The 26,109-nt window shown below is 38.6% G+C and overlaps 1 long non-coding RNA gene across 1 annotated transcript in view; it reads left to right on the top strand.

Annotated features, from left to right (window-relative positions):
* Nucleotides 1–26,109, top strand: part of LOC144338063 (uncharacterized) — a 175,663-nt gene that overhangs the window by 139,799 nt on the left and 9,755 nt on the right. Inside the window, exon 2 of the long non-coding RNA XR_013411836.1 lies at nt 3,048–3,140. This is a non-coding gene — a long non-coding RNA (uncharacterized LOC144338063). The remainder of the gene's footprint in view (nt 1–3,047; nt 3,141–26,109) is intronic.

Raw genomic sequence — 26,109 nt, forward strand, 5'->3', positions numbered from 1 at the left:
TAATTATTAATTTCAGTGTTCCTTTGAAATACATAAAGCATATTGCCTTCTGGTTTATCATTTCATGTTGTACAAGTAACCATTATGATCTTTGGTTTGGATAACCATTGTAATATGCATTTATTGATCATGTACTATATTTCTAGGATTTTGTTGAGTCCTATGACAGCAGGAATGTGTTGGTCTGTCTTGGTCACTGTATTAGTCTGTTCTCATGCTGCTAATAAAGACATACTTGAGACTGGGTAATTTATAAAGGAAAGAGGTTGAATTGATTTTCAGTCCCACATGGCTGGGGAAGCCTCATAATCATGGCAGAAAGTGAAAGAGGAGCAAAGTGATGTCTTACGTGGTGGTAGGCAAGAGAGAGAATGAGAGCCAAGCAAAATGGGTTTCCCCTTATAAAACCATCAGATCTCGTGAGACTTACTATCATGAGAACAGCATGGGGAAAACTGCCCTCGTGATTCAATTATCTCCCACTGGGTCCCTCCCACAACACATGGGAATTATGGGAGCTACAATTCAAGATGAGATTTGGGTGAGGACACAGCCAAACCATATCAGCCACTGGACTGTCCATGTGGCCTATAATAGTGCTTGACATGAGATGAGTGATCAAGAAATATTTATAAAGTGAATGAATAAAATAATGAATGAAAGAGTGAAGGAACAAGTGAATGAATGCTCTTATTTCCTTTACTCTTCATGACTAATTGAATGCAGTAGGTATTTTATACTCATTTTATAGATAATGAAACAAATTTTGAAAGGTTAAGTGGCTTTCCCAATTAATACAGGTAGGACAATACGGCTGAGTTGGAACCTTAGTTACTCTTTTTTCTTTCCATCTTGATGCACACGAGAGATGCTGGTTTTAAGATCACAGTGGTTCTCAACTTTGGCCATATATTTCAGTCACCTAAACTACCCATGCCTGGATTCCACTGCAGACCAATTAAATCAGCATTGCTGAGAGGTTGGACTTGGGATTATGCATTTTTACAACTTTCTCGCAGTTCTAATGTCAGCTAGGGTTTTGGTTCACTGTGATCACAGTCTCAACAATTGTATGAATAAAGACCATTGGCCTCTAAATTCCACTATTTAGAGACTAATCTATCTCTCTATATAATGCATTTGAGTTGGGACACCATAGCACCAGGATAAGAAGCTAGACAGCCAATGAAGTCTATTCACTAAGGCTGATTGGCCGCTCCTACTCACAGATCTTGTGGTACGAGAGTTAAAATTACTAATTGGTGTATGTTTTAGCCTTATTTTCTTCCTATCTCCTTTGTTTCTTCTGTTAAAGAAAAAATATTCTGACGCTTGTTAAAATAAGTCAGAAAGACTTTTTTCAAGACTATTGCAATAGGGGAGAAAGATGGAGCTTAATTCCAAATACAGCAAGGATAAGTGAGGATTTACGGCCAATGAGCACGGCAAGAGGGTCAGAGGATGGAAAATTCTCAAGAGGAGACATCAGGGATAGTCAGATGCTTGCTAGACTGGCCTAACAGGTTTCTTGCTAAAGAGAGGCCAAGGAATTAGACATCAAGGGTGAAGTATGGAGTATGAGGAACTCGATCAGATATCAAGGATGGGGAATTCTCCCCAAATTGACTTAGGAGAATTCTTGCCAAGGGCAGGCCAAGATCAAGGTTAGTTGAGATAAGCAGCCTAACTAAAGTATGGTCAAGGAGGGGGAGTTTTTTCTCTTCCTTCCCTTCTCTCTCTCTTTTTTCCTTTCACCCTTCCTTCCTCCCTGCCCCCACTTTTTTTCTCCTTTTCTTCTACTAGTATTTTCTGTGCAAATCTAGGAGGAAAGACGTAAAACTTTGCCTTCAAAGAATATGATTTAGTGCAGTTCCTTCTGAATAGTCAAAGCTACAAATGGTGAATCTGAGAATGCCAGAGATGTATTGTAGTAGATTTCTCACCCAGATTGACCATTTCTCCCTAAATCGTAAATACACTAAGGCTGCTGGTTTGGAGTTAATCTTGGCTCTTGACATCGTAAAATCTCCAACACGCCTGTTTGTAATAAACACCTGGAGAGCTAGAGATTTACTGAATGGGAATCCACAGGGAGTGGAGTCTAGAATTTTGTATTCTTTTTTTACAGGCACTCGCAGGTGATTCTTAGGAACAGGTCAGTGTAGGAAACATTAATAAAACTCAGGGGTTCTTAAAAATATGATTCCCAGAGCAGCAGCACCTGGGAACTTGTTACAAATGCACACATTTTCTGATCTCTTTCAGAACGTGGAATCAGAAACTCCAGGGTGGGGGCCCAGCAATCTGTGTTCTAACAAGCCCATCAGGGGCACACAAACATTCGAGAATCACTGATAATAGGAGATAGTTTTGTATTGGGTCCTAAGGAGACAGGAGCATATCTGATGCTCACACTTTTCTGAGATCCAGAGGGTTAGAGCAAAAGCAAATCAGAATTGCAGTTGCGGCAGTGGGAAGTCAGGGCATGTATAGGAAGAAAGAAACTGAACAGAAAGGAGAGCTGTGGGAACTCTAGACATTCTTCCTCTGTGGGCAGGGAAAGAACTTGAGGCACCATCTACAGGAGTTACCTAGCAAGTGTGCTCATGTCTGTGGCTAGGCTGAGTGTGGTAAGAGGATGTTGATTTAGAGATGGGTTGAAACTAAATAAGAGGATTATTTTAGAAGCAGGAGAGATCCAAAATATGGTGTGGCAATCAGTTAGGAAGTTGGTTATGGAGTGGCAAGGCCCATATATCTGTAATACAGAATTTCTTAAACAGAAGAAAAAGAAGAATTTTGTTATATTTCTTATGAGAATTCTAATTCCCTTCCTCTCGCTACATAAAGAGTGTCACAACGTGCTATTTTTTTTTCCTCAGGTATGTTGCCTTAGAGAAACATATTAGATAATGAATTATTCAGGGTGATTTCCTAGGCTGGCGGAGAGGCACACCTGTCTGAGATGCTTATAGATTTGATTAGATAACATTTGTCAGCTGCATCAGCCGCAGGTAACTCCTGACGAGAATTGTATTTCCCTGTAGGTAGTGGAACCAAGCGATGTTCCAGATTTCATGGGGTTGCCGAAGAGGCTTGCAGGAGCGTCATGCCTAAGAGGCTGTACAACAGTTGTCAAGGTAATCAGACTGTTTGCAGTCACCATTTTCTGCTCCTTTTTTTTCCCCCTAAGTACCTAAATGGAAATGTAAGATAGCCAAGAAGAGAAGACATGTGTGTGTGTGCTATAGATGATTTTCAATCAAAGTGTAGTCGATAATATAATTTCGTTGATAAATTCCTGTGAGTGCTGGTCCTCTCTTTCCCTCTCTTGCATGTCTTTGGGTGTAACTCTTGAATTATGAATACGCAATAAGCCTTGCTTTTCCTGTCAAAAGCTTGTCTTCATATACCAAATTATAATACGTATACCCAGGAGATTTTCCATTTGTGTAAAATGTCTTTTATTTTAGAAAAGTTTGCATTTTCTGAATATCTCTTTTGGAATTGCTTAAAAAATACATCCCCCAGAAAAGCCCAACATTATTTATTGTGTTGGGTAGGAACATCTGTGGTTTTGCTCTTAACATCATCAATGAGAAGGTAGAGCTTAAATCACAGTATGTGAGAAAGTATTTAAGTGACAGAATGCTTGGATTCAAATCTAGCTTCCCCACCAACAGGCCCCACCTTAGGGAGGGTCCATAGCCTTCCCCCAGATGGCACCAGTGGCTACTTAAAACCAATGTTGTGATATTAAATAGAATAATATATGCAAAGTGTTCTGGCTCAATGTTAATAGCTTTTCATAAATGATAGTTTAAAACTTTGGTAAAAGGTAGCAAGGTAGAGTGGGAAGAGTGTGAGGTAGGGATTTGGAAAAGCTGGCTGTAAAATCTTTGTAATTTCCCTCTAGTCCACAGTTTTGTTATTTGTTCTGTGAAGGGTTTGAATTCAGTGGTTTCTAGGAGCTGCTCCAATGGTTGAATCTCACCATTCTATTAAAAGGACCCCAGGCCTACTTTGAGGGGGGAGAGAGAGAGAAAGATAGCAAGAGAGAGAGCGCGTGCACACATGCTTAACTAGCTGTTTCCTTCCTCCTCCCTTCTTACTTCTCTCTTTTACTTTCATTTTTCTCACTCCCTCCCCTAACCTACCCACTACCTTCATATTACAATTGGCCCTTTGTGTCTACAGATTCTGCATCTGAGGATTCAGTCAACCTCAGATGGAAAGTATCAAAACTACAACAATAGAAAATACAGTATTAACAATCATTTACATAGCATTTATATTGTATTAGGTATTCTAAGTAATCCAAAATAATTTAAATTATACGATAGGGTGTGACTCCATCTCCTATCAGGGACTTGAGCATCTGGCAGATTTGGTATCCTTGGGAGGTCCCTGAACCAACCCAGCATGGATACCGAGGGACAACCATACATGTCTTTCCTTCTTTCCTTATTGTGTCACCCCAACATTTATGAGATGCGTCAATATAGGAAATTCACTTTCTTCCTAAAAATACTTGTTCAGCAACTCCTTGTTACCAAGCCAGAAATTTCCACATTGTGGCTGGAACCATGCCATTGACAGACATTAAGATGACGATAACTATTTGGGTCCATGAAATCAGGGGTTGTTGGGACATCTGGATTTGCAGCAGGGCTGAATAAGGTTGCTTCACTTTGGAACTTCAAGTGGAGCTCAAAGTGCTGTGGTCAATTCAGGTTGTGAAAACATAAATCTTAGATCTATATCATTCTGTGAGAAAAGGAAAAAAAGCCTGTCAGTTATTTGATGGATTCTTAGTATTAAGCCACAAGGGTATTGTTTAGATAGTTATGTTTAAGTGTGTGTATTACTCTGTTATCATACTGCTATAAAGATGCTGCTAAAGACTGGGTAATTTATAAAGGAAAGAGGTTTAATTGACTCATAGTTCTGTAGGCTTAACAGGAAGCATGGCTAGGAGGCCTCAGGAAACTTAAAATCATGGTGGAGGGCAAAGGGAAAGTAGCACATCTTACATGCTGGCAGGTGAGAGCGTGTGAAGGAGGAACTGTCAAACTCTCACTAAACCACCAGATCTCATGAGGACTCACTCACTATCACAAGAACAGCATGGGGGAACTGCCCCCATGTTTCAGTCACCTCCCACCAGTTCCCTTCCGTGACACATGGGATTATGGGGATTACAATGAAAGATGAAATTTGAGTGGGACACAGAGCCAAACCATATCAGGGTGAGTGATTTGTAAACAAAAAATATGTGCACAACCACAGATGATTGGCTAAATAAAATACCAGAATCGTGGAGCCATTAAGACATATGCAGTAGAAAGAAAACTAAGTGACTCTGAAGGATGATTAGGTAGCAAGTTAAATGGTATGTGCCACTTCTGTGTCAATGGAAAATATGTCTGTATATGAGACTGTAGGTGATGAAAAGTTAGTAGGGATTATCTCCAAATGCTGACAGCTTGAACAAATTGATCGCTACACTTCCACTATACAAACTTTTAACTTTAAAAAGAGGGGTGGAAATGTTAGCCTTTATGACAAAGACAAAACAAATGCCAGACTCAGAGGTGCTGAACTCACACTCGTCAAGGAACTAATTTTGCAGACGAATCTGCACTGGATAAAAGGACATAGAAGGCAGCTCTATTCTTCAGCCAGATATCGCCCTGTGATTTGAACTGACTCACTTTTCCAGTTCGCCTACTCTGAGCTCCTTGTTCAGTCCCCTGACCTTCTTTTATTTCTGTTGGTCAGAACTGAGCTACAGAATGGTGGATTCTGCCTTGAGCTTTGAAAGTGAGTCAAGGAGAGAATTAAGCAGCAATTCTAAGAGATAAACACATTAAGAAATATTGCCTAAGACTAAAAAAATTGCCCCCAGATTTTTCTCAAGTGCTGCGGAAATGAAAGCAGAAAATTGCTCTGTGCCATTTCTGGGGCCCACTGCTATTAGAGACAGATGATAAACCTCACCAAATTGGCACACCAGGCAACGGCTGGAGCAGATAGACATAGCTTGCCCTTTTTAAACAGAGCGAACGTGGCAACAAGCTGATTGCAGCTAAATCAAACCCTCCCTCTGAGCTCTTTCTGGACGCCATCCGTTGAGAGGAGTAAATATAAATACGTATGTGGACGTGTCTCATGTTCCTTTACTTAGCTCCCGCCAAAAAGGGCAGACAGGATCTAAACAGCGTAAGCTTCCTCCTTCCTGCTTCACTGGAATGTGGTCTCAAATTACCCTGACTTTTAGGCAGATTTGGGGTTTCAGTCTCCCAGGAAGGCTCAGTATGCCCTCCGAATCAAACCTGAGTTTTAATCTTAGCTCCAGTGTTTATTAGCTGAGTTATCCAAGCAGGTCCTCCCTTCCCTGGTCCTTAGTTTGAGGGATAAACATGTATTACATTTTCTGTGTTACTCTCCCACCATTCCTGCAAACTGAGTTACTTTGCTGCTTTTGTTTTTTGTAGTTGGATTTCCTTTAGTAAATGTGTGAGAAAGGGGTTGAGAGAAGGAGAGGGAGAGAGCCCAAAGAAAGAAGACAGGGAGAGCACAATAAAAGACCTTGAAAAGGTGGAATCATAAACAGGTGAAAGAAAAGGGGAAGGAGAAAGAGAGAGGTAATAATAGGGTCTGGGGAGTTTGAGAAAGTCCGATGAGAGGGTATGGAGTGGCCACAAAATTCCCAGAAATAGGAATTAGTGGTGGAGAGTTCAGAAACACTAAAGTTTTAAAGCATAATGTATAAAGTTATACCTGTGTGTGATATCCCTCACTTCCAACGGTTCTGGCAGTCCCACACAGGAATTGTATGTGCATAACTGGGCTTTCCCAGGAATAAAAGTGACAGTTTCCTTCATTGGGCACACTCCATTGGTATAAATCAAAATGTCTTAGATCAAATTTGTACCCCTACGGCATAATGTAAATGATGAAGGGAAGGGACCTCATTTTGTCATTTTCTTTTCAAATATCAACTTGTATTAAAGAAAACATTTTTCTCAATCACAGGTGCAGATGTGACGGATGAGTGACATCTTGATGTCCTTTCTTTGATAAGTCTCTTCCCTTGGCAGCTTCTCGTATACTTTTAGGAACAAGCTTCAATTTATCTTTTATAGAGTGGGTCTGTATCTTGGAGCCAGCAAAGCTGCATTTAAAAGTGTGCTTCCAGCTTGAGATTCTCAGAGGAGCAGCAAAGCAAAGAGCAGAACATTGTCCTGAATGTCTGGAGAGCTCATGTGGGGGCTGAGCCATCAAATGTAACTAGTATCATCAGGATCCCTTGCATTTCAGTTTCCAAAACATTTCTTTTTTTGTTTTTGAGACAGAGTCTTGCTCTGTCGCCCAGGCTGGAGTGCAGTGGCATGATCTTGGCTCACTGCAATCTCCGCCTCCCGCGGTTCAAGTGATTCTCCTGCCTGTCTCTTGAGTAGCTTGGGACTACAGGCATGTGCCACCATGCCCGGCTAATTTTTGTATTTTCAGTAGAGACGGGGTTTCACCATGTTGGCCAGGCTGGTCTCGAACTCCTGACCTCAGGTGATCCACCCACCTTGGCCTCCCAAAGTGTTGGGATTACAGGTGTGCGCCATTGCTCCCGGCCCCAAAACATTTCTTATAATCACTCACTCATTTGATCTCCATCGATAAAAATCCAGTGTGATAATTGGGGCAGGAATACTTGCTCCAATCTTATTTTACTGGTGAGTAAAGTGAGGCTTAAAGAAGTGAAGTAGGGCCGGGCGTGGTGACTCATGCCTGTAATCCCAGCACTTTGGGAGGCCGAGACAGCAGATCACGAGGTCAGGAGATCGAGACCATCCTGGTTAACATGGTGAAACTCCGTCTCTACTAAAAATACAAAAAATTAGCCGGGTGTGGTGGCGGGCGCCTGTAGTCCCAGCTACTCGGCAGGCTGAGGCAGGAGAATGGCGTAAACCTGGGAGGCGGCGCTTGCAGTGAGCCAGGATCGCACCACTGAACTCCAACCTGGGCGACAGAGTGAGACCCCGTCTCAAAAGAAAAAAAAAACAAAAAAGTGAAGTAAATTGCTGGAGATGAAGGCACATACGCTAGTCTGCTGATGTAAAACTATAAATGTAAAATTCTTAATACACTGAAAGGCACATAGTAGGTGTTCAATACTTTTAAATCTTACCATATTGGCCACACCATATATATTTATATATGAATTGTTGAGCTGTCACTAGCCAGTATGTAGTGACTTGACTTTCTGTTTCATTTCTGTGTTCAGTCTCTGTGATAGTTTCAGCAGCCCCTTGATAGAGAATTGACTTATGTTAGGGATGTTTCAGTAGAGCCTGTTTTCCCAAGGCTGTTGTTTTCTGGCTTTCCCATGGATACATATTTTTTGTGGCAGTTCTTGAAATGAGGGAGCTTTTGGAAAAGATAAAGGTGCCATCATGGAGGAACTCAGACAGGATTCCCAGCATTGCTGTGCCTCTCCAACATCCAGATCATTGGGAATCACGATGCTGGTTCTCCAAGTGCTAAAAAATACCAGAAACCCTTACAGAATCTCTGTATAGAATACATTCAACACTAAAATCGAACTTAAGGTAATTTAAACTCCGTGTATATTCTTTAAAAAAGGATTATTTAACCATATAGAAAACCCACTATTTCTTAGCAATGTTAAGAGGGTGAACACTTGTCGAAGTCTTGAGGCCCTTTGGAGCTTTTTTTTTTTTTAAATGGTGGGGGTGGAGTTCAAAAGTTTGAGGCCACCTAGGATTCAGGCTTTCTATGTGGAACAAGTTTTCTATTGTTATAATGTAGGAGTGCCTCACATTTTAGAAATTAATGGTGTTTGAGAAAGGAGTAGGAGGAGACTATTTCTTTCCTTATCTGAGCAACCAGGGCACCATTTTAGGAAATTTGTTATTGACAAGAATGTCACTGACATGGTCATCTGCTGCTGCTGCTGCTTTTCCATTTTCTCTTCCTCCTTCTAATCCTCCTCCTACTCTCCCTACTCCCGCTTTCCTCCTCCCTCTTTTCTCCTCTCCAATCCCCCATTTCTCTTGTTGCTTATGTTAATTTTTTAACTGATAAAAATTAACATTTTTTAATTAAATAAAACATACGTATCATGTATAAAAGTTTTTAAATATGTATACATTATAGAACGGCTAAATTGAGCTAATTAGCACATATATTACCTCACATACTTATCATATTTTTGTGATGAGAACACTTAAGATCTTACCACAAACTTAGCAATTTTCAGGACTACAATACATTGTTATTAACTGTAGTTACCTGTCATACACTAGATCTTTTGAGGTTACTTCTCTTATCTAACTGAAATCTTACATTATTTTGTTTGTTTGTTTTGAGACAGGTTCTCACTCTGGTACTCTTTAACATCTCCCCAACACCCCCTCACCCTCTCCAGACCCTGGTAACCACCATTCTACTCTCTACTTCTATGAGTTCAACTTTTAAAGATTCCGTATATAAGTGCCATCATGCAATATTTGTCTTTCTGTCCTAGCTCATTTCTTTTTTTTTTTTTTTTTTTTGAGACGGAGTCTCGCTCTGTCGCCCAGGCTGGAGTGCAGTGGCCGGATCTCGGCTCACTGCAAGGTCCGCCTCCCGTGTTCACGCCATTCTCCTGCCTCAGCCTCCCGAGTAGCTGGGACTACAGGCGCCCGCCACCTCGCCCGGCTAGTTTTTTGTATTTTTTAGTAGAGATGGGGTTTCACCGTGTTAGCCAGGATGGTCTTGATCTCCTGACCTCGTGATCCGCCCGTCTCGGCCTCCCAAAGTGCTGGGATTACAGGCTTGAGCCACCACGCCCGGCCTAGCTCATTTCACTTAAAATAATGTCCTCCAGGTTTATCCATGTTGCAAATCAGGGGTCCCCAACCCCTGGGCCATGAACTGGTACTGGTGTGTGGTCTGTTAGGAACTGGGCTGCACAGCAGGAGGAGGGTGAGCGGCAGGTGAGCAAGTGAAGCTTCATCTGTATTTGTAGCTACTCCACATTGCTCACATTACTGCCTGAGCCCTGCTTCCTGTCAGATCAGCAGTGGCATTAGATTCTTACAGGAGTGTGAACCCTGTTGTGAACTGTGCATGCCAGGGATCTAGGTTGCATACTCATTATGAGAATCTAATGCTTGATGATCTGTCACTGTCTCTCATCACCCCCAGATGGGACCGTCTAGTTGCAGGAAAACAAGCTCAGGGCTCCCACTGATTCTACATATGGTGAGTTGTATAATTACTTCATTATATATTACAATGTAATAGTAATAGAAATAAAATGCACAATAAATGTAATGTACTTGAATCATCCCCAAAGCATCCCCTCCCCCTGCCTGCCCCCCACCCCCCACCTCCACTAAAACCAGTCCCTGCTACCAAAATGTTTGGGAACTGCTGTTGAAAATAACAGGATTTTCTTTCTTTCTTTCTTTCTTTCTTTTTTTTTTTTTTAAAAGGCTGAATATTATTCCATTGTTCATATATACCACATTTTCTTTTTCCATGCATCAGCTGATGGACACTTAGGCTGACTGCATATCTTGACTATTGTGAATAGTGCTGCAATAAACATGAGAGTACAGATATATCTTTGAAATACTGATTTCATTTCTTTGGATAAATAATACTGGGATTGTTGGATCATAGGGTAGTTCTGTTTTTAGTTTTCTGAGGAACTTCCGTGTTATTTTTTATAGTGCCTATACTAATTTCCATTCCCACCAACAGTGTGCAAGACTTCTCTTTTCTCCACATCCATGTCAACACTTCTTTTTTGTCTTTTTGATAACAGCCATTCTAACAAGTATGAGGTGATACCTCATTGTGGTTTTAACTTGCGTTTCTCTGATAATGTGATGTTTGGTGCTTTTTTATATACCCATTGGCCACTTGCATGTCATCTTTTGAGGAAATGTCTGTTCAGATCCTCTGTCCATTTTTAAATAATTGGATTGTTTTCTTGCTATTGCTTGAATTTTTTATACATTTTGGATATTGACTTCTTTTCAGATGTATGGTTTGCTCATATTTTCTCTCATCTCTTAGATTGTGTCTTCATCTGATTGTTTCCTTTACTGTGCAGAAGCTTTTTGTTTGATGCAATCCTAGTTTTGCTTTGGAGCTTTTCCCCTGTTTTCTTCTAGTAGTTTCATAGTTCCAGGTCTGTTTGTTTTTTATTTTTTATTTTTTGAGATAGGGTCTCACTCTGTTGCCCAGGCTGGAGTGCAGTGCTGCGATCATGGCTCACTGCAACCTTTACCTCCTGGGCTAAAGCAATCCTCCCACCTCAGCCTCCCAAGTTGCTGGGAGTGCAGGTACACACCCCGTGCACATAGCTAATTTTTTTGTATTTTTTTTTTTATGGAGATGAGGTTTCCCTATGTTGCCCATGCTGGTCTTGATCTCCTGAGCTCAAGTGATCTGCCTGCCTCGGTCTCCCAAAGTGTTAGGATTACAGGCATGTGCCACCATGTCCAGCCAGTTCCAGGTTTTACATTTAAGTCTTTAATCAATTTTGAGTTAATTGTTGTATATGCTGTGAGATAAGGGTTGGTCTCCTTACATTTTTCTGCATGTGGATATCCAGCTGTATCATCTTTTTTTTTTTTTTTTTTTTTTTTTTTTTTTGGGTGAGATGAAGTTTTGCTCTTGCTGCCCAGGCTGGAGCGCAATGGAGTGATCTTGGCTCGCTGCAACCTCCGCCTCCCGGGTTCAAAGTATTCTCCTGCTTCAGCCTCCTGAGTAGCTGGGATTACAGGTGCCTGCCACCACGGCCAGCTAATTTTCGTATATTTGGTAGAGACTGGATTTCACCATGTCGACCAGGCCAGTCTTGAACTTCTGACCTCAGGTAATCCACCCGCCTCAGCCTCCCAAGGTGCTGGTATTACAGGCGTGAGCCACCCCCATGCCCAGCCTTATCTTTTGTTTTTAATACTGAGAGAGTTAACAAAATAGTGAAGAATAGTTTAGAGATTCATTATTATAGTAGAAGTGTCAAGAGTCACTTGCAGTGGCATCAGCTGTTTAGTGACTGTTTTCGTTGCATGTCAGTGGTGGAGACGTCCCCAGACTATCCCTACCAAATGATGTTGGCTGTGTTTTATATCTATGTAGCCTCCCTTGGTTCCTGCCCATTTTCTTAGCTTTGTTCTCAACTTTCTGTTGATTCTATGAAGTATAGTGTATACTTACAGTAAGTTCTTTTCTATGTTTAAGTTAGAATTGATTATTGTTGCGTGTAATCAAGAACACTGACAGGTAGAGTGACTAATAGCAATTTCTGTACTTTCCTATCTGCCTATCCTTATTTGACTTACCCTACAAGGACTGATTTACATTCCAGCTCTTGAATGGAACCTTCCCAGACTAATTCATTTCCACATTGATTTTGTGCTCTCTGAGTCTGTGTGGCCTTATGCTACTTAACATTTTATCATGTGATAACTGGTAATTTTTTCTAACTGAATTAAAGTAATTTATTTCAAATTCAAAATTCCATCAAAAGCTCCTCAAGGGCAGGTTTTTTTTTGTCCTTCCAACTCCCATTTTTCTTCTTTTCCTCTCTCCCTGGTGAAACTTTTTATGAGACTAAGCACAGCAAAGGTCAGGTAAGAAAATACTTTGTTTTTTTTTTTTTTTTAATTGATATATGTGATAGTGCTTTGTTGATTAACAAAACATTAAATCAAGCTCGTGTAGTCCTGTGTTGAAACATTCTATGTTTGTGTTTATATCTGAACAAGGATAATATAAGAAACTGACAGGCTTGAGTATGAACTCTGAAGCCAACAGACTGGACTTGACCTTGGAAAGCTTTAACATGTTTTAGCTATATGGGCTTAGATTGGCTTTAATTTGCTCGCACATAACATTGTTTGTACATTTTTCTTGCAATCCAGGATGGAAAGAGGATTTAAGTAAAGTAATAATAATGTCAAGCACCTGAGGCACATATCAAGAGCTTAGTAAATTCTGGTCCTCTTTATTGATGAATGTATTTATCATCCATGTGATGTGTCTTATCAGAAAATTAATGACTTCACAGAATGAGTTAATAGAACTGAAATATTAAAAGCAAGAGAGGTGAAAATTCTACTGTCCATCAGCCCTCCTTGTCTACCTACAGTATGCATTTCTGGGGTCTTTTAGGTAGGATGTTGACAAACTAGAACATTTTCAGGGATGAGGAACCAGGATATTAGAGAATTGCCCTGTGGAGGACGAGTCTCGCTTTATGTTGGTCTGGAAGTAACATCTGCAAACAGCTTTTTTTGTGGTGGTATATGAATGGTTATCTTCTATTCTGCCATCTTGGTGACATCCCTTTATTTATTTATTTGTTTATTTTTGAAGACGGAGTCTCACTCTGCAGCCCAAGCTGGAGTGCAATGGCAAGATCTTGGCTCACTGCAACCTCTGCCTCCCAGCCTCCCATTCTCATGCCTTGGCCTCTTGAGTAGCTGGGACTACAGGCATGTGCCACCACACCCAGCTAATTTTTTGTATTTTACTAGAGACAAGGTTTCACCGTGTTTCCCAGGGTAGGACATCACTCTTTAGATGCTTTATTGTTTGACCTTTCATGTGTAGGTCTGTGACTGTCCTAGAATTAATATTGTCTATTGCATGAGGTAGGTAGTCAAGTTTCAGTTTTCCTTATTTTCATAGGAATATCCAGTTGACTCAGCCACATGTTCAAAGGCCATTATTTCCCTATAGAACTTCAGTGGCATCTTTGTCCATATTTGTGTGGACTGGTTTCTTATCTCTATTTTATCATACTCACATTTTTGTCTGTTCTCCAAACTGATACCTCACTGGTAGGTCTAACATATGTTTTAATATCTGGTAGTGTACGTTTTCTAGCTTGTTCTTTCTCAAGTACTGATAGCCTTATAATAAAATGAATTTTATGATTAAACTCATATGAGTCAATTTTGATTGCTGCCAAGAACCTTGATACAGGAATCAAGTCCTCTTTAAACCAAAGCCTGCACCTAATCGTCAGCTCAAATTCATCTCTTCTACTTGAAATAAACATTAATATTAGTAGATGAGTTAGTATACTTAGAAAGATCTAACGAAAGATACTCTGGTTCCCTAGGAACCTTGTGGGTCATCATTTGTAGTAGAAATAAGGTCATATGTGTGCGTGTGCATGCATGGTTGTGTGTATGATTTAAAATACAAGTTTCCTTTTTTTTTTTTTTTTTTTTTTTTTACACCTGAGACTCAGAAAATTCAGTCAGCATTATCCAGGTTAGTTTTCTCATGTGAATGATAGGCATAATACTCATCACTTGTATATGATAAATTAGCCACTTATTTAAAATACTTCTCATAAGTAGATGTTTAAAAATATTCACTAATGTTCATTTATTTTATTTTAATTTTTTTTCAGGTGGAATCTTACTCTATCACCCAGGCTGGAGTGCAGTGGTGCAATCTTGGCTCACTGCAACCTCTGTCTCCTGGGTTCAAGCAATTCTTTTGCCTTGGCCTCCCAAATTGCTGGGATTACATGTGTGTGCCACCACACCTAGCTAATTTTTGTATTTTTAATAGAGATGGGGTTTCACTATGTTGTCTAGGCTGGTCTCGAACTCCTGACCTCAGGTGATCTGCCCGCCTCGGCCTCCCAAAGTGCTGGGATTACAGGTGTGAGCCACCGCACCCAGCCTGATGTTCATTTATTGTATCCACTTACGTGAATCTAAGTACGAAATATCTGATGTAACAATACAAAGTCAAACAAACCAGGGAATTAAGGCCAGATGAAATCAATGCCCACAGTTTGTGTTCCTAAAGCAGGTGGAAGTCTCTTTAGCCGGTTGAAATCAGTTACCCATTGCAGAGTCTGGTTAGGACTGACACAAAATTAAGTTTTTCAGGTATGTTGAAGAGTTAATTACTGGTAACATTCATGTTCCAGATCAGTGATTTCCAAAATGCTCTGGAGAGCTCCAGCATTCTCTAGAAAGCCTCAGAGATTGTCAAAGAGAGGAGGTGATGGAAGGGGCCCAGCAAGCCTGACTCTTGCTCTGTGTGAGTTCTTCATCATCTCTTTAAATTAATGCCTCAATCATGTCATTCAGACCACACAGTGTGGCTCATGACAGTGGACTCAGTGACCAAAGCTGATTTTTCTTCCTTTTCATTTGTGCAAACCCAAGAGTTTTACTTCACTGAGTACTCATCTCTACTGTGTGTACCTTGAGAGGGTCTATGATCGATATAGTCTTGGTTACCCCTCATGATGGGGTTCAGTCAGGTGAGGATTTACTATAGGCTGAATGACATCTTCTCCTTGAGTTTGGTCTTTGCTGATTTGTGAGGGCACCCTGTTCTTTTCTCCTACTTTGGCATTGACTCCCTCTCTCCACGGAGTTGTATGTTGTCTCTTAGGAGCTCAGTATGTGATTCTAAATTCAGATGATCAGATAGCTAAGAAAGTGCTAATAGCTTATGCTCTCATGAAATATGCTTTTTTGTTTTCTGTACATAATTGCCTTTGTATTTTTCTCCCCTTATCCCCAACTGACAGTGTTTTAATTAAAAGTTGAGGGGAGAGAACATAAGGAAGTCTGTGGAGGAACATTCTTGCTTTTTGTTTAATCCTATCCTGCCAAACAATGCTTTTTAAGCCTTCTGGTAAGCAAGCAGAGAGTCAAACATGAGAAAAAGCCCCAAACAGCATGTTTTTAAAAAAAGATTTTGCTTATTCTCATCTTTTAAGAAAAGACTTAGAATTCAAATGCTTTTGTTCTCTCAATTCTATTGCTTCAAGAAATGAATAGAAGCACTGAATCCTCTTATTCCTGAATCAAATAAAAATAGTCCAATCATACATGTTAACACACATATATAAACATTTATATTTATATATAATATGTCATGTGTGTAATTTTTGAATTGCAGATTCAGTAAGGAACCTAATTTAAATCAAATATGAAATCCAAGCCTGAATCCAGTTGATTAAATTAAAAACAAAGATAGATCCCATAATCTAAAAGTTTAACAATTCTACTAACTACTCAGTTACTTCTTGTGATTTTTCTTTCTTCTAAAATTCACATTCTGCAAATTGTGTCCTAAATGGATGCTTCTTTATATTACTGTTCATAGGAATACACAAGGGAGGAATACATCATTTTATTTCCTCTATCGGGTGGTTTTCTCTTTTCAATTCTGCAGAAAAATAGAAGCTGCAATATAACTAGAAAAGAAATTTATTTCTATCCTCATTGTCAACCTTACTCACTTTTAGCTCTTCTCTGCAAGTTATACACATCTCTCTCTAGTGTGATCTTCTTCCTGACATTATTCCTGATCCTTGTTTCCAAGGAGAGAAGGAGACATGCACAGAAGCCATGTGCCTTCTCCTAGAAGTATAGTAGGTTGACTTTTGTCATGTTTCTTTTTGTGATTCAGGGTTATTAAAGGCTTCTTTAGCCTAATGTTTATTTTCCAAAGTTGAGTTAGTCCATAAATGGTCTTTGCAAATAATCAGGCAAGAGATGGAAGAAATAAAAGCTATTGTAAGAATTTCCTCTTTCTATGAATACAGATATTATTAAAGACTTCACCAGATTTCACCATCGTCTATTTTGGGGACTCTATTATTTGCACAGGAATCGTACTTTTGACATCAGTCCACTCTTGGTACAGTTAAGAGACTTGGTGATCTTGCTACCAACATGAGAAGGCTACTTCTTTCACACCCTAGGGAAAGTCAGTTGACTAGATAAAAATAAAAGAAATAGAGATTATGAATGAATTGTGTCATAACTTTTTTTATTCTAAATGCTTATAAAATGACCTAGGATAAAAAAGATTCTTGTTGAGGCTGGACGCAGTAGCTCACTCCTGTAATCCCAGCACTTTGGGAGGCTAAGGCGGGCAGATCACGAGGTCAGGAGACCAAGACCAACCTGGCTAACACAGTGAAACCCTGTCTCTACTAAAATTACAAAAAATTAGCTGGGCGTGGTGGTGGCGCCTGTAGTCCCAGCTACTCGGGAGGTCGAGGCAGGAGAATCGCTTGAACCCAGGAGGTGGAGGTGCAGTGAGCCGAGATAGCGCCACTGCACTCCAGCCTGGGGGACAGAGTGAGACTCCGACTAAAAAAAAAAAAAAAAAATCTTGTTGAACTTCTCTGTTGCCCAATGATGTGGGAGATAGAACTGAAGTGGGCATGGGGGTTCTCTTTAAAATTATTCTGCAGGAATAGAAAGCCCTAAATCTCAGTCACTAAGCACAGATCTAAAAAACTGTTTCCAGGAAAAAAACTGAATTGCAAGAGATGAGGATATATGAAAAGGACTGACTAGCAGTAAGGCTGAATAGAAGAAATTTGTCTTTGGTTCTCACTACCTTATTTCTGGGTTACATACTATGCTGGTCATTTGTCTGTTTGTCATAGATTGATTTCCTCACCAGTTCTGCCCTGCTGTGCATTCTGCTTAACTTCATTTTTCATGAATCTTTTGCTCTTGGTTTCTAGGCAGGTTTGTCAGTGGAGGCATGAGCACAGAGCCAGATGCCAAGAAGAGGGAGAAGCCAAAAGATTACTCTTTTCACTCTGTCTTAGGGTTCTCTTTGTACCATGTACATGAGATTCATGGTTCAAGCTTCTGTTGATTGGGCCTCTGTGGTTCCAATTTTTATCAGGTGGCTTCTGCTCTTGGACTCCAATAACATTGCCATATCTCTTTGTCCCTCTTAACTCCTGGTATCTTCCTGTTGTTTCTGATGTCTGGCTTGCTTCACAGTCTTCTATTTGGCTTCCTAGCTTTTTCATTACTTACCTAAACAATTCCCTGTATTGAATCCCCTCTGTTTGAAATACTTAGAGTAGTTTCTATTTTCTGGCTGGACCCTAACTTATAGACTCTCCCTTCCTTTCACTACTTTTTTCTTTCTTTCTTTTTTTTCGGTGAGAACATAATGTTTCTTGATTGATACCTGCCTGTCAACATCACATTCTTTATTCATTTTACAGATTTTTATGGGTGTTTATGTGTCTGTAATGACTTCCAGAACACATCTATTTCTTTTTTTTTTTTCTTGAGATGGAGTCTCTGTCACCCAGGCTGGAATGCAGTGGCATGACCTTGGCTCACTGCAGCCTCCACTTCCTAGGATCGAGTGATTATCCTGCCTCAGCCTTCCAAGTAGCTGGGACTACAGGCCTGTGCACCTGGCTAATTTTTGTGTTTTTAGTAGATAGGGAGTTTCACCATGTTGGCCAGGCTGGTCTTGAACTCCTGACCTCAAGTGATCCACCTGCCTCAGCCTCCCAAAGCGCTGGGTTAACAGGTGTGAGTCACCTTGTCCCGCCAGAACACATTTATTTCTTAAGAACAAAACAGGTAAAGAACATAGGATTCAAATTGCAATCCTAACAGGTGGTTGGACAAGTCATTTGCATCTGACTCAATTTTCTCAGCTGACAAATGTGAAAATTCCCATTAAGAATTATTTTAGCTTACATTTTTGAAAGTGACAAAAACATTGCTTTTTTTCAGACTAAATGATAAATGCCACAAGTTTAGGAGTCCTTTGTTTATTCTTACTTAGCAGCACTATTAACTGTCTTAGTCCTACTAGGTAGTCATTTTAAGGTGAAATTTGAAACAAAGGCGCTATTGATGCATTTCAGTTAAATATATAAGCTGTCTCTGACTTTAGCTTTTATTCTATTTGAAGTGGGGGAGATTATGGGCCTTTTCCCTAAGTCTAATGATGGATACTTCCTGTCTAGATTCTGGCCAGCGGCATTTGAGAGGAAGGCAGATGAAACTCTTTTTATCCTATTTTCGAGACTGTTAAGTAGCCACTGCCAGATCTAAACCCTGGAAGGGACATTTAAAGTGTAAGATATTTATTATTTGTATAAAGAAATATCCCTGTATTTATCCACTCCTCAATACCTTAAAGCCCCTAATTCCTGGTTCTCCAACTTTAGTGGCATCAAAATCATCCTGATGAAATAATATGAAATATTCAGAATCTCAAGCTTCAATCACTGAGGTCTAGATCGAGAAATTCTAGGTCGGGCCTAGGAATCTGCATGTTCATGAACTCTCTGGTACTACAAATGCAGATTTTCTGCAGATGACACTTAACCACTCTGTACAGTAGGACTTAGTTACATTCCTGTAGAGAGTATTTCTCAGAAAGTCAGGCCCAGATGCATTTGCTAATAATTTACCTTCAACGTTATTGTTTTTTAATAGTCTGCCAAACTCCCTGTTCCCTCAGAAGCTCTAATTCTCACAATCATAGCCTCTTTTAAAGACATTCCTATTTCTATACAGTGGTCACTTGAGGAACTATGGGACAACTGCTAAGGAAGTTAGCATTAGATTAGTCCCTAAAACTTCGTATATTCAAAGAATGGTCTGTCTTATATGAAGAATGTAAAACAATTTGGCCAGGCATGCTGGCTCACACCTGTAATCCCAGTGCTTTGGGAGGCTGAGATGGAAGAATAGCTTGAGGCCAGGAGTTTGAGACCACCCTTAGCAACATAGTGAGACCCCATCTCTACACAAAATAAAACAATTAGTTCAGTATAGTGGCACATGCCTGTAACCCAGCTACTTGGGAGGTTGAGACAGGATGATAGCTTAAGCCCAGGAGTTGGAGGTTGCAGTAAGCTATGATTGTGCCACTGCACTCCAGCCTGGGCAATACAGTGAGACCCTGTCCACCCCCCAAAAAAAGAACATAAGACAGTTAGATTCTTTTGAAAGCCCTAGACTAAGGAATAAAACAAGAAAAGTAAATAAACTGTATAAACATAAAAGCAAGAAAAAACTATCATCTGCAGATGATACAATTTATCAATAAAATGGAAGAGAATTAACTGAAAACTCTTATAAATAATAAATGAGGAAGATGACCAATAAAAATATATTTGCAAAATATTTTACAATTATTATTATTGGACTTGGACTTAGTTGGCTGCATGTAATTTTTGCAATAATGTTTGCTATAATTATTGACACACTTGTAGTGATAAATATTTGTTTCTTTTATTCATTTACCCATCCATCTATAAATGTATCACAGGTTGATGCCAAAACAGATCCTGAGGTAGTGATTAGTGGTGATGCAATCAGCATGCATTCATTTAGTAGTTAAGGGATAGGGAAAAAGGAAGCGAATGAGGTGTGAATGGAGGGCATTCACAGGAAAGTGGCCACTGATTTACAATAAACCAGAAGCAACACAGTCAACTGTTCAGCAGATTCAACTGCTCATGATCACAGAATGCTTTTGGAGAGATAAACTGTGCTTTAGAATAATACTTTGGAGGAATAAAGGATTAAGATAATTTATTCACGGGCTCCTCATATACTATCTCTCATTGGTCATTTTTAAAAACTTATTTTTAATTTTTGTGGGTACCTAGTAGGCATATATATTTATACAGTACATGAGATGTTTTGACACAGGCATTCAATGCATAATCACATCATGGAGAATGGGGTATTCATCCTCTCAAGCATTTATCCTTTGTGGTACAAACAATCCAGTTATACTCTTTTAGTTCTTTTAATGTGTACAATTAAGTTATTGGTTATAGTCACTCGGTTGTGCTGTCAAATAGTAAGTCTTACTGATTGTATCCATTAATCACCCCCACCTCCTCCCTCTACTACCCTTTCCAGTCTCTGGTAACCATCCTTCTACTCTGTGAGTCCTCGAGTTCAATTGTTTTGGTTTTTAGATCCCACAAATAAGTGAAAACATGAGATGTTTGTCTTTCTGTGACTGGCTTATTTCACTTAATGTAATGCTGTCCGGTTCCATTCATGTTGTTGCAAATTACAGATTCTCATTCTTTTTATGATTGAATAGTACTCCATTGTGTGTAAGTACCACATTTTCTTTATCCACTCATCTGATGATGTGCATTTAGGTTGCATCCAAATCTTGGCTGGGTGAAGAGTGCTGTGACAGAGTGCAGATACCTCTTCAATATACTGATTTCTCTTCCTTTGTGTATATATCCAGCAGTGGGATTGCTCTGCCATATGGTAGTTCTGTTTTTAGTTTTTTGAGGAATGTCCAAACTGTTCTCCATAGAGTACTAATTTACACTCCCACCAACAGTGTATTAGGGTTCTCTTTTCTCTAAATCTTTGCCAGCATTTGTTATTGCCTGTCTCACTGGGGTGAGAGTATATCTCATTGTAGTTTTGATTTGTGTTTCTCTGATGATCAGTGATGTTGAGTACCTTGTCACATGCCTGCTTTTTTTTCCTTTGAGATGGAGTTTCGCTCTTGTTGCCCAGGCTGGAGTGCAGTGGCGTGATTTCAGCTCACTGCAACCTCCACCCCTCAGTTTCAAGTGATTCTCCTGCCTCAGCCCTCCGAGTAGCTGGGATTACAGGCGCCTGCCACCATGCCTGGCTAATTTTTTTGATTTTTAGTAGAGACGGGGTTTCGCCATGTTGGCCAGTCTGGTCTCAAACTCCAGACCTCAGGTGATCCACCCACCTCAGCCTCCCAAAGTGCTGGGATTACAGGCAAGAGCCACCATGCCTGGCCTCACTTGCCTGTTTGCCATTTCTGTGTCGTCTTTTGAGAAATGTCTTTTCAGATCTTGTGCCAATTTTTTGATTGAATTACTACATTTTCCCCTATAGAGTTGTTTGAGCTTTTTATACATTCTACTTATTGATCTCTTGTTACAGAGGTAGTTTGCAAATATTTTCTCCCATTCTGCAAAGTTTGTGTTATCAGGAATTAAATCCTCCAGTCTTGTTTTATTTATCTCTGTTGGCAGGCAGTATAAAAGCCATATCCAATATCCTTTGGTGTGGCAGTTTGAATCCAAAGCAATACGATAAGGCAGAGATTACTTTCAAGACTAGCAATTTTGCATCCCATTTACAATATTTTTTGCCTACCCAACACCATAAAGATATGTTCTTTTTTTTTTACAAGCTTAATGTTTTATCATTCACTCTTAGATCGACACTTTAGATAAAATTAACTTTCGTATTTGATGGGAAGTAGGGGGTCAGTTTTAAAGTTTGTATATCCAGTTGACCCAGCCAATTATTATAAAGGCTATCTTTTTCTCATTGCACTGCAACTTCACTTCTGAACTTTTTAAAACACAATCTTTCATTGGGTCTTTTAGTGTTTCCTTGCCCTGATAACTGTCTAAATTGCATATTTTTTTATCAGTTTTGATGTCTAATAGTGTAACTGCATGTTTCTTCTTCAAGATTGTTTGGACTGTCCTTTGCCTCTCTATAAAATTTTAGATTTGACTTTTCCATTTATACAGACACATGGAAACCAGCATATATACATTTAAGATTTTTATTGGAATTGCATCAGATCTAAAGATAAATTTAGAGAAGACTGGTTAAGTTTAGATTACTGAGTCTTGTATCTATGAACATTTCTTTTCATCATTTAGTGCTTCATAGTTTCTTTCTCAATAATAGTTTTTAAATTCCAGCATAAAGGTCCTATACACTGTTCTTAGATATATTCCTGAGTATTTGTTTTTGGGGGAATAATGTTTTAATTTGCATTTTTTGGAAAATAATTTTCTTTTGTTTGTTTCTGGTGCTTAGTAATTTGATTGGTTTTGGTATTGACCCAGTCTCCAGGAATTTTTGTTAAATTCACTTATGTCTAATATATTTTACATAGAGTATTGACATTTCTATGTACACAATTATATTATCTGTAAATGATGACATTTAAGTTCTTTTCTATACTGTCTCTTTTTAAAAAAAATCTTAAAGCCGTGGCCAAGCCTTTTTCCATTCTTAAATGTTGAATAGAATTGATAAGAACTGGCATTGTTTTTACCATTTTTGATTGTCTTATTCCATTTGGGCTGCTATGACAGAAAAGCCATAAGCTGGATAATTTATAAACAACAATCATTTATTTCTCATGGTTCCAGGGACTGAGAAGTCCAAGATCAAGGTACCCAGCAGATTTGGTGACTGGTGAGGGCCCTTTCCTTATAGATTGCACCTTCTCTCTGTGTCCTCAGTTGGTGGAAAGGACAGCAAATTCTGTCTGGCCTCTTTTATAAGGGCATACATTTTATTCATGAGGGCTGTGCTCTCATGACCTGATCACCTCCTAAAAATCCCACCTCTCAACACTTATCACATTGGGGATTAGGTTTCAACGTATGAATTTTGGGGGGACACAAACATTCAGTCCATAGCACTCTTATTGGGGAAATATTTCAATATTTCATCATGAAGTATGAAGTTTTTTTTATATGAAAATCTATGAAATATGAGGTACAGTTTATTTTAGATATCATTTGTCGGATTAAGAGCTAATTCTATTTCTAATTTGCTGTTTAGTTTCACAATCATGAAAACTTTTTCAAGTTTATTCAATGCATTTTTGGCATCTATAAAAATCATCATAGGATTTCCCCCTCATTTTGTTCTCTTAATTTGGTGAATTACATTGAATTTCCTTTCCTGTTTTTTTTTTTTGGTCCTAGGAAGCCTTGCTGAGAGTACACTGAATTTTTAATGCTAAATGAATCTGGTTTAGAAACACAATTTGGTTGTAACATATTTTCCTATATTTATTCTGTCCAGAATTTTGTGTCTATATTAGTAAAAAATAGATCTCTCTTTTTTTCTCCAGGTTTTGATGTTAAGCGAATGCTGATATTCACCAGGCAAATCATCTGCATTGAAATTGTATTTGTGGGGATAATTTAATAATGGATTCAAGTCAAAAATTTTTTAATAGAGATAGTGTCTCACTGTATTGCCTAGGCTGGTCTCGCACTCCTTGGGTCAAGCGATTCTCTGGCTTCAGCCTCCCAAAATGCTGGGAATTCAGGTGTGAGCCACTGCACCCAGCTTAACAGATTTAATTTAAAAAGTGGATATACAGCTATTCAGATTCCCTACTCCTTCCTGTATTGCTTTTAAGTTGTATTTATCTAAAAAAATTTTATTTCATCTACATTTTCAAATTTATTAGCATAAAGATGTTGATAATATCTTTTAAAAACAGCTTTATTGAAGTATACTTGATATACAAAAAAGTGTACATATTTAATATGTACAATTTGATGAGTTTGGACATAATGCCAATACCCATAATACCATCCACACAATCGAGGCAAGAGACATATCCAGCACCTCCTAAACTTTCCTTGTGCTTGTTTTTTTAATTTTTGGATACTACCATCTTATTATCTTGTTAGTATCTTTGGGAACTGTAGTGGTATTCTCTTGTTCATTACTAAAATTGATGATCTGTGCAAATCTGTGCATTCTTTTTCTCTTTCCACTAATCACTTTTGTTAGGAAGCTATCAATTTTATTGTCTTTTCAAAGAAACAATTTTTATATTTGTTGCCTTTTTCTTTGGTGTGTTTGTCTTCTATATTAATTTCTGCATTTATTTTTGTTTGCTTCCTTCCCAACTCCTGATTTTCATAGGGCTTGATTTTATATTCTTTATTTAAAACATTTTTTGAGATGTATACTCAGCTATTCCTCTTTTTTAATACATATATTTAAGCTGCATCCAAATGTTTACGGGTATGGTGCTCTGTGTGTGTGTGTGTGTGCGCGCGTGCGTGTGTGTGTGTGTGTAGGTGTGTGTATGTAATATCTAGTTCATTTACATTTACTGTAATACTAACTGAATTACTATTTGTTTTCTATTTATCTTACCTCAGCTTTCTTGCTTTTTATTGATTAATCACTTCATAAATTATCATTTCATTGTCATCACTTATTGTCAACTTTTTATTTTTTTGTGGTTCCTCTAAAAATCAAAATACACATCCTTAACTTCTTCCAGTGTGATATAATTTAGTACTTTTACCACTTCTGAGAAAATCTAGAATTTTAGAACACTTTAGTTCTATTTATCTTCCTCGTGCCTGTATTATTGTTAACTTACATTTTTCTATATATATTAACCACCACAATGTATTACTATTATTGTTTTGGACTATCAATATTTATTTAGATTCCCTACTTTTTTAAACACTGTTTTGGTTCTTCCATCTTGAATTCCCATGTTTCCATGTGGGATAATTTTCTTTATGGCTGACCAATACCCTTTAGAAGGATGCTTATTGTATTTTATTTAGTGTTTCTAGTTTTTTAAGGATTTTTTTCAGGATAAGCCACCATATTCCAGAAATAGAAATTAGTTCTTCCTTTTCATTGGACTTACCTTTTCTGCGCAGAATTCCTACCTTAAACTGGGTAAGTGCCTAGATTTTCTTTTAATCCTGCTATTACTTTCAATGAAAATTCAGTAACTTAGTAAAATTAATTATTTTAAACTAACAAGCTCAATACAACTTCACTTTCTGCTACAGAATTCGTACTTTAAACTGGATAAGTGCCTAGTTTTTTTTTTAAATCCTGCTATTACTTTCAATGAAAATTCAGTAACTTAGTAAAATTAATTATTTTGAACTAACAAGCTCAATATGACTTCACTTTCTGCTACAGAATTCCTACTTTAAATTGGATAAGTGCCTAGTTTTTTTTTAATCCTGGGAAAATTCAGTAACTTAGTAAAATTAATTATTTTGAACTAACAAGCTGAATAAGACTTCACTTATTTTTTTTAGCATGTAGTGCTGCTTAAGTATGCAGGAAATTAATTTATTTTAAAATTGTTGGAAACACATGGTTAAGTGAGGCTTGCCAAAACAGAATATACTAAAATCTAAAACACTTCATTTCTTAATCAAATATAACATTTACTTTTTTTTATAGTTGTAAAGTTCTTTTCTCCTAATATCCTTATAACTGCTTTGAATTTTCTCTTAATGCACTGTGCTGCTTCCTTTCTGTTTGCTTTTGTATTTGATTAATTTTGTCCCCTGAAACATCACCTACTTTCATGTCTCGCAGCTTGGTAATAGTAGCAGTTGTTGCTGTTATTTTCTTTCTTTCTTTGTTCTGTTAGAGGGGAAAAAGGAGAGCCCAGGAAATGTTACCTGAGAAAACCCTGTTTTGAGTCTATAATAGCATCTACCTGTTACTTCTTGAGATACTACACACAGGGTCATGG

Source organism: Macaca mulatta, chromosome 20 (genome assembly GCF_049350105.2).
Source record: "Macaca mulatta isolate MMU2019108-1 chromosome 20, T2T-MMU8v2.0, whole genome shotgun sequence".
Classification (NCBI taxonomy): Eukaryota; Metazoa; Chordata; class Mammalia; order Primates; family Cercopithecidae; genus Macaca; species Macaca mulatta.